The sequence below is a fragment of the Schistocerca americana genome, chromosome 6 (assembly GCF_021461395.2).
Source record: "Schistocerca americana isolate TAMUIC-IGC-003095 chromosome 6, iqSchAmer2.1, whole genome shotgun sequence".
Lineage (NCBI taxonomy): Eukaryota > Metazoa > Arthropoda > Insecta > Orthoptera > Acrididae > Schistocerca > Schistocerca americana.
The window spans coordinates 387,976,323-387,988,467 of record NC_060124.1 but is presented as its reverse complement, the minus strand read 5'-3'; positions in this window follow the sequence as shown (position 1 = coordinate 387,988,467).

The window sequence follows — 12,145 nt, the reverse complement described above, 5'->3', positions numbered from 1 at the left end:
TCACCGGTATCGATGTAGGGCTGGGGCCCATGAATGTACATATTTGGAAACATTCTAAAACGAAAGCATATGTGTTTTTTAACACAAACTTATGTTTTTTAAATGGGCCTCCTATATTTTTTCTTCAGCAATCCATAGCATGACAAAGCACATACACAATGGCGTTGATTGCATCGCAATATTCCCATTACATCCCGAGATATTGAGACGCGAAGTTGACGCTTGAAACACCCGACATGCGCTGCTAGCGCACGTCCTGAGGCTCAGGCGTGAACCCCATGCTGCCCGTAATCGCGATGTGATTGACATGCGTAATCACACTTCCATACTTATCAAGAGGTCCCTAACGAATAATACGGTCTGCTGCCATCCTGCATTAACGTCGTACATTCCAGCAGGTATTTATCCCATAGGCTAGGGGTGATGCGGTTCTGTAACATATCTGTGTACCGCAGCGTTAGTCACAAAGTTAACTTCGCTTATCGTTAATCCTTTACTAAAAAGGTAATGCCGTTCAACGTTAAAACTTTATTTTACTGTAGATCTAGCGCCAGTGACAGTTAATCATTCACTCGTAATAGTAAAATTCATGCTGATGGTTTTAGTGAAGCGAGCAAGTGGACTAAAAGTTTTACCGTTGTTTAGGTAAAAATGTTTTGATTTGGGAAGTTCAGGTAGGACATTGAAGATGAATGTAAACACGTTTAACCAATTAGTTTTATTATCACATAATAAGTGGACTAAAAGTTTTACCGTTGTTTAGGTAAAAATGTTTTGATTTGGGAAGTTCAGGTAGGACATTGAAGATGAATGTAAACACGTTTAACCAATTAGTTTTATTATCATATAATTATCAATGTTATGTTTATCTAATGCGTTAAATGACAAATTGTTGCAAACAAATGTTTCTTAACATCATTGGGTAAAATGGCCCTTTGTAGAAACTTCCACTGTGATACCAACACTACATACTAAACATAGCGTTCACATCTCATGCTCAGAGTGATACCCTTTGGCTTGCATACATAAGACCACTCTGCAGATGAAGGATGTCCTACTTCGCGCTCCTGTTTCCTCTTTGATGGCCGTACAAGCATCAATAATGCGTTGCTTCATGTCCTCTGGTGTCGTTGGTTCGTGTTGGTAAACAGCATCCTTCACTGCTCCCCAAAGAAAATAATCCAGCGGTGTAAGGTCCGGAGATCGGGCAGGCCACCTAACTGGGCCACCTCGTCCAATCCACCTACCAGGGAACTTACGGTTCAGAAGTCGTCGTGCTCGTAAGGCGTTATGTGCAGGGCATCCGTCATGCTGATACCACATGACCATTCTCCGGTTCAGAGGTACGGTGTCCAAGGGAACAGGAAGATTGTGTCTTATAAATCTGGAGTATTGTCTGCCATTTTGGATGCCATTTATAAAGAAAGGTCCGATAATGGTATCTCCAATAATCCCACACCAAACATCAACTTTCCACGGACGTTGATGCTCTACCTGACGGAGCCATTTTGGATTGTCTGCGGACCAATAATGCATACTCCTCATATTGACAATTCCTTTGTTAGAGAATGATGCCTCGTCGGTAAAGAGAACATCTGCAAAAAAATTTGGATTAGTCAGAAGTTTTTGCTGAGCCCACCGACAAAATGTTACCCTATTGCGTAAGTCATTTCCATGACGATCCTGGTGTAAATGAATATTGTACGGATGAAATTTATGACGTTTAAGAATACGCTGTGCACTTGATTTCGACACACCAACTTCACGTTGAATTTGACGTATGCTGATTTGAGGATTCACAGCTGTGGTAGTGAGCACAGCAACTTCAGCACGTTCATCTGTGCGCGTTCTAGGACGATGTCGAGGTCTTGGATTTAAGCTTCCCGTTTCACCTGACGAGATGTGAGACGACCAAACATCCGGCACGAAGGCGATGGCTTGTCAGGGAATCGTCTTCTGTGCAGTCGTTCTGCCTGAACAGCATTTCGTCCACCTACAACAGGGTACAGTACAGGTATGAAGAGTGGGGTGGAAAACAGACATATTAACTTAATAATCATAATGTTCGCTAACAGTACTATCAACAAACAAGCATTCTCATAACGTATTTCCCATCAACGTACATTCTCCATAGATCAGCAGCATTTCTACCATATCTTCATGTGTGTACATTATACTGTACAGTATAAGTTCCACAACACAACGTTTATTCACAATGTGTACTACCTCCGCGCCGTCGCTAATTACTCTGATGCACAACTACACTGGCAAGCGGTGTATTGCACGCCAAAGCAACAACAAATGGGATGCTCGGAGGGTGGTGGAGTACAGGAGTTTGCATGGGTCGCAAATCATAAACAAGGCGAAGTGGTCACTGTGGCGGTAGTGGGAACTACGTTGGACACTTGACTAGGTAAAGCCAGGCCCTGCGCGACAGGCACAATGGGTCATATAACGCATTAGATAAACATTATTTTGGGTGTGCAGGATAAATAAGACAACCTGACGGGTGTACACCGATCGATACTGGTTCATATTGTGTACGTAGATACGTAAAACGTGCATGAGGGAAACAATTCTGTGCTTATGAGAGTTGATGGCAGCAGACCATATTATTCGTTTCGGACCTCTTGATAAGTATGGAGGTGTGATTACACATGTCAATCATTTCGCGATTACGGGCAGCATGGGGTTTACGCCTGAGCCTCAGGACGTGCGCTAGCAGCGCATGTCGGGTGTTTCAAGTGTCAACTTCGCGTCTCAATATCTCGGGATGTAATTGGAATATTGCGATGCAATCAACGCCATTGTGTATGTGCTTTGTCATGCTGTGGATTGCTGAAGAAAAAAAATAGGATGTCCATTTAAAGAAACATAAGTTTGTGTTAAAAAACACATATGCTTTCGCTTTAGAATGTTTCCAATATGTACATTAATGGGCCCCAGTCCTACATCGATATCGGTGAAAGTCGTTTTCCAATAGCTGTTATTGTTCCAGAGATATTTTGGGTGGACAAGATAGCTGGGACACCCTATATATATATATATATATATATATATATATATATATATATATATATATATATATATATATATATACCGGGTGATCAAAAAGTCAGTATAAATTTGAAAACTGAATAAATCACGGAATAATGTAGATAGAGAGATACAAATTGACACACATGCTGGGAATGACATGGGATTTTATTAGAACCAAAAAGATACAATGTCCGACAGATGGCGCTTCATCTGATCAGAATAGCAGTAATTAGCATAACAAAGTAAGACAAAGCAAAGATGATGTTCTTTACAGGAAATGCTCAATATGTCCACCTTCATTCCTCAACAATAGCTGTAGTCGAGGAATAATGTTGTGAACAGCACTATAAAGCATGTCCGGACTTATAGTGAGGCATTGGCGTCGGATGTTGTCTTTCAGCATCCCTAGAGATGTCGGTCGATCACGATACACTTGCGACTTCAGGTAACCCCAAAGCCAATAATCGCAAGGACTGAGGTCTGGGCACCTGGAAAGTGGCGGCTGAGCACAAGATCATCATCACCAAACGACGCGCGCAGGAGATCTTTCACGCGTCTAGCAATATGGGGTGGAGCGCCATCCTGCATAAACATCGCACGTTCCAGCAGGTATTTATCAGCCAAGCTGGGGATGATGCCATTCTGTAACATATCGGCGTACCTCTCACCAGTCACGGTAGCAGTTTTGCTGTCCAGCGCCCTCTGTCGGACATTTTGTGAACTTTGTTTTTTTTTGTTCTAATAAAACCCCATGTCATTCCAAGCATGTGTGTCAATTTTTACCTCTCTATCTACATTATTCCGTGGTTTATTAAGTTTTCAAATTTATACTGACTTTTTGATCATATATATATTGTAAGTAATATGCTTTGAAGAAAACATGAAATTTTTCTCATGCTTTAAACGCGTTTGATCTGAACAAAAAGTTTCAGTTTGTACGGTGAGCGCTAGGAAATTCGCTCACGGTCTGTTCCCCTGAAGTAAGGACAAGCTTTTCCCACTGTGACTAGCTTGAGACGAGGGCCTGCTGTTGACCAGAGCCCGCTTCTAGGCGCGCAGTCCAGAGTCCCGCCACTTGCCCCTCTGTGCTGGCTGTCCGTCTGCGCCGCTTTGAAGTCCTTGCTGGTAACGACTTGTTTGCGCGCGGCAAGTGCGGCCGGCAACTTGGGCTGGGATTTTCCGCTCCGGCGCGCGCGGCGACCCAGAATCCTCCTCCGTGTGACCCGGCAGCACCACCACGCGCTCGCTTCTCCACGACTCTCAGCTGACACCCCGCCACTCATGCCTTTGTTGCAGTTACAGGAAATTTACATTTCCTGATGCAGCGGCTCCGCCTCTTGCCTTACGTCCTCGAGTTCCGCATTTCCACGCGGTAGTAGCTCCACTGTCTCGCCAGCCTTCCCATGCCGCGACCGACGTCAACAGTATAATCAGCGGAATTACTCCACAGCACAGCGTTGGGCGTAAGTTTCTCTATCTTTATCGCGCTGGTTACGTACAGCCCTTCCTCTGTCCATACTGTTACCTTCATCAGTGGCCTGTAACGTGTCCGTAGGCCCTTACTATAGCTTTGCACTCGGCACAGGTCGATAGGGCGAACAATCGATTGTGACGTGTTGCGAGAGCGAGTGTAGAGATGCGCCAGTGTGGTTGGCGGGAATGGTGTGTGTGTGGAGGCCATTATTGGAATACAGGGTTTTTAACCGAGAAGGGTGTCACCATCGCCGTGGTTAGACCCCTAAATAATAAATAAATACAGGGAAAGTGATGAAGTATCTTTATGAAAGTGATCAGTGACGTTACTAGTGCCGATATTTAGTTTCGGGTCTACCGCGCCGGCCTAACCTTGGATTGCAGTGTCGGGTGCAGGGATGGATTAGCGTGTGACGATAATGGAAAATTAAGAAAGCCTTTGCTGAGATTACTAGTAATTAGATGTGTATGACGAAGGCAGAGGCTGTCTCCTTTTTGTGTTTTGAGAAGAATATAAGTTCGTAATTAGTAAAACTGTGTTGGTGTTCCTTATTACCTTGCATTCAGTATTATACACTCCTGGAAATTGAAATAAGAACACCGTGAATTCATTGTCCCAGGAAGGGGAAACTTTATTGACACATTCCTGGGGTCAGATACATCACATGATCACACTGACAGAACCACAGGCACATAGACACAGGCAACAGAGCATGCACAATGTCGGCACTAGTACAGTGTATATCCACCTTTCGCAGCAATGCAGGCTGCTATTCTCCCATGGAGACGATCGTAGAGATGCTGGATGTAGTCCTGTGGAACGGCTTGCCATGCCATTTCCACCTGGCGCCTCAGTTGGACCAGCGTTCGTGCTGGACGTGCAGACCGTGTGAGACGACGCTTCATCCAGTCCCAAACATGCTCAATGGGGGACAGATCCAGAGATCTTGCTGGCCAGGGTAGTTGACTTACACCTTCTAGAGCACGTTGGGTGGCACGGGATACATGCGGACGTGCATTGTGCTGTTGGAACAGCAAGTTCCCTTGCCGGTCTAGGAATGGTAGAACGATGGGTTCGATGACGGTTTGGATGTACCGTGCACTATTCAGTGTCCCCTCGACGATCACCAGTGGTGTACGGCCAGTGTAGGAGATTGCTCCCCACACCATGATGCCGGGTGTTGGCCCTGTGTGCCTTGGTCGTATTTAGTCCTGATTGTGGCGCTCACCTGCACGGCGCCAAACACGCATACGACCATCATTGGCACCAAGGCAGAAGCGACTCTCATCGCTGAAGACGACACGTCTCCATTCGTCCCTCCATTCACGCCTGTCGCGACACCACTGGAGGCGGGCTGCACGATGTTGGGGCGTGAGCGGAAGACGGCCTAACGGTGTGCGGAACCGTAGTCCAGCTTCATGGAGACGGTTGCGAATGGTCCTCGCCGATACCCCAGGAGCAACAGTGTCCCTAATTTGCTGGGAAGTGGCGGTGCGGTCCCCTACGGCACTGCGTAGGATCCTACGGTCTTGGCGTGCATCCGTGCGTCGCTGTGGTCCGGTCCCAGGTCGACGGGCACGTGCACCTTCCGCCGACCACTGGCGACAACATCGATGTACTGTGGAGACCTCACGCCCCACGTGTTGAGCAATTCGGCGGTACGTCCATCCGGCCTCCCGCATGCCCACTATACGCCCTCTCTCAAAGTCCGTCAACTGCACATACGGTTCACGTCCACGCTGTCGCGGCATGCTACCAGTGTTAAAGACTGCGATGGAGCTCCGTATGCCACGGCAAACTGGCTGACACTGACGGCGGCGGTGCACAAATGCTGCGCAGCTAGCGCCATTCGACGGCCAACACCGCGGTTCCTGGTGTGTCCGCTGTGCCGTGCGTGTGATCATTGCTTGTACAGCCCTCTCGCAGTGTCCGGAGCAAGTATAGTGGGTCTGACACACCGGTGTCAATGTGTTCTTTTTTCCATTTCCAGGAGTGTAGTATTGAACAGGACGAACTGGAAAATAACAACTTCCGTAGCAGTCAATTCCGATTACCAGCCCCTTTAGGTTCACGGTCATGTTAATAATAAATATTGGGCTGCTATTCGGTCAGATCAGGTCGGGATAAAAACGGAGGTGTTACAGGCCGAATGTTCAAATGTGTGTGAAATCTTATGGCATTTAACTGCTAAGGTCAACAGTCCCTAAGCTTACACACTACTTAAGCTAAATTATCCTAAGGACAAACGCACACACCCATGCCCGAGGGAGGATTCGAACCTCCGCCGGGACCAGCCGCACATTCCATGACTGCAGCGCCACGGCCGCTCGGCTAATCCCGCTCGGCTCAGTGGCCGAATATGGCTACTGTTTAACAGATTTTCTGTTTTCGGACACTATGCAACCAGCTTGTCTACGAATCTCGTAATCACAGAGGTAAATATATTGCATGACAAAATAAGTGAAGTATCCAAAACGGGAGGAGGAAACGAAGTAAAATTTCGCTCCTTGACAGTGTATGTAATGTTACTTCAGAGATTGCAAAGCGAGTCTCATATATAAAGAAATTGGCAGTATGAGTCCACCCATTGGTATATTGTTGGGTCCAATCTGTCCTGGGTGAATGCACTGATTCGGTTGGGAAGAGTATCATAAAGCTGTTTTATCCTCTTCTGATGCCGGTTGATTCACAATGGTTGTAGCTGGTCGTTGATATCCAGCTCACTGACACTGGGACGAAGATGTCTTCCCTACTGATCCCACATATGTTCTATGGAGAACGGATCTACGGATTTTACTGGTAATTGGAGTAGCTCAACATAACGCAGACAGTTCGTAAAGACAAGCCCTATGTGCGGCCGAGTAATGTCTGATTGAAAAATGGCACCACGATGTTGTTGTACGACAGGTAACACAGGCAGACACAGGATGTCCGTGACGTACCGTTGTGACGTCAGAATGTCCTCGATCATCCGAAGTCACAACCGATTGCTCTCCACACGATGAACCAAGAGTAGCACCGCTATGCCTTTACATAGCAGTGAGACGCTGGGACCACTCCCCAGGTTACAATGATCGTTACTGTAATGGTTAGTGGCACCATGCTTTATTTTATTTACGACGAGTCACCATGAATGGCATATAAATGCACTGAAAGATAGCAACACAGTAGTTGAACTCAATTTACAACAAACAAATTACAGTTTAAGACCGATGATGCTCTTCCTCCTACGTTGGATCTCATTAATACAGTCGTGGAGCACGATTTTCCTGATGAAAACTGTTATATCCTAGCCAGTAATGCCACCCGAGCCCGCTGCCAAAAGGTTGGCAGCATCAAAGTCCGGACGCCGTCCGCATAAGCAGCGCCAGCGATACAGGAAATCGCCGCAAGTCTGCGCGCGCCACCGCTGGCTTCTGGCTTCTTAAACGCTGGAGTCGCGAGCGCTAGGACAGTTCTGTATTCGCCGCTCAGTTGTATACTCGCCACCGAATTGTGTATTTGCTAGTCACTTGTGTGTTCATCGCAGCAGAGTTGTTGTCGTCAGCCGACGCTGACCTAGCCGCTCGAACTAAACAGATTTCTGTAGACACGGAGTTCACTACTGTATTTCTATATCTTCGTTAATAAAGATAAGTACCGACTTTTATTTAATCAGAGTGTTTGGGTTTTCATCTTTCTGTTCACTGTTCCAGCGGACCGGTCGGCCCGCTATTAAAAGTGTGGCGGTGACTTCGTAAGCCGTTTCTACAGCGAATTGCTTGTCGCTACGAACACCGCCACAAAACTGGCGACGAGGACTTCCGAACTCGTGTGCAGGGCTGGTTCAACTTGTTTCTGGTTATACTAATTATAGCGATAAAATTTTGGGGGCTGGTTTAATTTGTGTTCACTATGTCTGCCGAATTACAACAGTTGATCTTGTTACAGAGTCAGCAAATACAAAGTCTGGTGGAAGCAATCGCCAAACAAGCGGCTAATCCTCCAACACAAAAGGAACAAGCACAGGCAGCACCACCTTTCCGTGCTTTTGAGGCATCAAGAGAAGAATGGCGAGAATATTTCGCGCAGTTGCAGGCGCACATGACAGTCTACAAAATCACAGGTACTGAGCGGCAGCTTCATTTAATTTTCACTGCAGGCGTGGAAGTCTATCGACTACTTTGTAAGTTGTTCCCGGAATCCCAGCCAGAAGTTTTAGACTATGACGTTGTTGTTAACAAGCTTGCTGAGTATTTCGAGTCGCGAGTTCATGTGGCAGCAGCCAGATTCAAGTTCTTCAGATTAAAGAAACTGCCACATCAATCTAATAAACAGTGGTTAACAGATTTACGGGGCCTCACCCGTCAGTGCCGATTTAATTGTGTGTGTGGAGCTTCCTACAGTGATGTCATGCTACGAGACGCTATTACTCAAAACATTGCAGATTCTCGTATTCGTGCTGCTATCTTAAAGTTGCCTGACCCGTCATTAGAGACTGTGCTGAGTGTGAGTTAGATCAGCCATGTATTTCTCAAATTGCCTGTGCTAAGCAAGTTATGTCACGCCCGCGGCCCCACCGGCAGAGTCAGACTGTAAACACTAGCCGGCCGCGTCATGTTAAACACATTCGTCAGCCGCGTGTGCAAAATGATAGAGTTAAGTCTTGCCCTAAGTGTGTTCTTGTTCGTCCTCGTGAACGTTGCCCGTTAAGAAACGCGGTTTGTCACTTTTGTCAAAGGAAAGGACACATCCAGACTGTTTGTTTGCGTAAACGCAAGAACAATTCTAGTGCTGCCCAGCCCATGGATATTCATGTTCTTCAAAGCCAGCCCGCCCAGAAGGTCGCGTTTAAAGACTCTTCCACGGTTCGTGTGGGTAATAAACTTGTTCGCAATAAGCCACCCACCCAGCCCTCTGCTATGCGACCCAAGCGTAATTCAAACGCTGTAAAAAGTAATGTACAGACTGCAAGTGAAGCGGGAGTTGTTGTTCCACCCGCCCAACCCACGAGTTGTCGTAAGCAGCGAACACGCGCTAAACGCGCTGATTTTGTGTCTTCCGCCTCCACTGCACCGATCCAGAGGCAGTGTAATAAACTATTTGTGAAGCTACGCATCCAGGATAAGACCTTCAATTTTCAATTAGACACTGGTGCGTCTGTGACTCTCATAAATAGTGCTACATATGCGGCTATCGGCCGCCGTAAACTTTCAGCGGCAAAACATTCCTTGGCTACTTATAGTGGAGAACAAATTCCTGTGTTAGGTGTATGTAGCGTGCCAGCCACATTCCGTGGCAATACAAAAACAGTTTCATTCACAGTGCTCCGCGCTACAGACAGTGTAAACATTTTCGGATTAGACTGTTTTGACTTGTTTGGCCTGTCTATCCAAGACAATGTGTTGCAACTTAATTCTGTTGTTGTTCCTCAAGACAGCATAACCGATTTGTGTAAACGATACAGTGACATATTTAAAGACGAACTAGGTTGTGCTGCGAACTTTGCCGCTCATATTATGTTAAAAGATAATGCTCAGCCTCGATTTTGTCGTGCTCGTCCAGTGCCTCACGCCCTCCGGGCACCTGTAGCTGATGAACTTCGTCGTTGGCAAAACAACGGTGTTATTCAACCCGTTTCAGCGAGCAAGTGGGCTTCTCCCTTAGTTATTATAAAGAAACCGTCTGGCAAGTTACGTTTGTGTGCTGATTTTAAGTCGACAGTTAGTCCTCAGACTGTCATTGATTCTTTTCCTTTGCCTAGACCGGACGAGCTGATGGATAAGTTAGGGGAAGCTCGTTTCTTTTCCAAAATTGATCTCCGTGAAGCATATTTGCAATTGCCCCTCGACGAGCAATCACAACAGTATTTTGTCATAAACACGTCGTTGGGGTTGTTCCATTTTCTGCGTTTGCCTTTTGGTTATGCGTCAGCTCCAGCTGTTTTTCAGCGTTTTTTGTCACAACTTCTGGCTAATGTGCCATCGTGTTGCAACTATTTAGACGATATTGTTGTGTCCGGTCGGACGCCTGCTGAACATTTCCGTAATTTGGAGTGTTTGTTTAAAGTGTTGTCTCAGGCAGGCCTACGTTGCAACATCGATAAATGTTCATTTTTCCTTACGGAGATGGAGTATCTGGGACATGTTATTAATGCTCAAGGCATTCATCCCTCCCAGTCACATTTAGCAACTATTCGTGATTTGCCCGCCCCTCGCAATCTGCATGAATTGCAAGCAGTTCTTGGCAAATTGACATATTATATTAGGTTTATACCTAATGCATCACAGATTGCTGCGCCGTTGCATCGTCTCCGCCGTAAGAATGTTCCGTTTGTGTGGTCAGCTGATTGCCAATCAGCCTTTCAGCAGCTTAAAGAGGCTTTATTGAATGATCGTTGTCTGGTCCATTACGACCCTAACAAGCCTCTGGTGTTAGCTTGTGATGCCTCTTCTTTCGGCCTCGGTGCTGTGTTGTCTCACCGAGTCGGTAACACCGAACGTCCTATTGCGTTCGCATCTAAATTGCTGAACACAGCTCAGTGTAATTATAGCCAATTGGACAAGGAAGCGTTGGCTATTGTGTTCGGTGTCACAAAATTCCATCACTACCTCTATGGTAGACCATTCTATTTAGTAACAGATCACAAGCCCCTGACGTCACTGTTTCATCCGTCTAAACCAGTTCCTCAGCGGACAGCTCAGAGACTACAACGTTGGGCTCTTTTGTTATCACAATACCAGTATGAGATACTGTATCGCCCTACAGCTCAGCATGCAAACGCTGACGTGCTTTCTAGATTGCCGATTGCTGCGGATGATGTCTTCGATTCCTCTGACGACTCTTGCCATCAGATTGACGCCGATGAGCATCAATCCCTCCGGGATTTTCCGATTGATTATCGTCAGGTGGCACGTGAGACAGCTACGGATCCTCATCTGAGTTTACTATTACGTTTTGTTCAACGTGGTTGGCCGTCCAAGGCAAAGGACATACCGGATCCTGTGGTTCGTCGCTATTATCCGCAACGTCATCTGTTGTCTGTTTCGCACGGAGTTTTGCTGTTACGCACCGAGAATGACCAGCTTCGTGTAGTGGTTCCCCAAGTGCTCCAATCCAAGGTCCTCGACTTGTTGCATCAAGGTCATTGGGGAGTGGTCCGCACCAAGCAGCTTGCCCGCCGTCATTGTACATGGATCGGCATTGATAAGCAGATTACGCAGATGTCTACAGATTGTTCGACGTGTGCCGAACACCAAGCTGCTCCGCCTCAACGCTATTTTGAGTGGGCACGCCCTGCCGGTCCCTGGCAGCGAGTACATATTGATTTCGCTGGTCCATATTGGAATTCTCGTTGGCTCATCGTGATAGATGCATTTAGTAATTTTCCGTTTGTTGTGCCCATGCAGTCTACAACGTCTGCACAAACTATACGGGCGTTGACTTCAATTTTTTGTATTGAGGGTCTTCCAGAAGTTTTAGTGTCTGACAATGGTCCCCAATTTACCTCTGCTGAATTTGAAAGTTTTTGTTCTGCCAATGGCATTCGCCATGTTCTTACTCCGCCGTTCCACCCTCAATCGAATGGTGCAGCGGAACGTTTTGTACGCACATTCAAGGATCATATGGACCGCCTTCGTGCTACGCACTCTC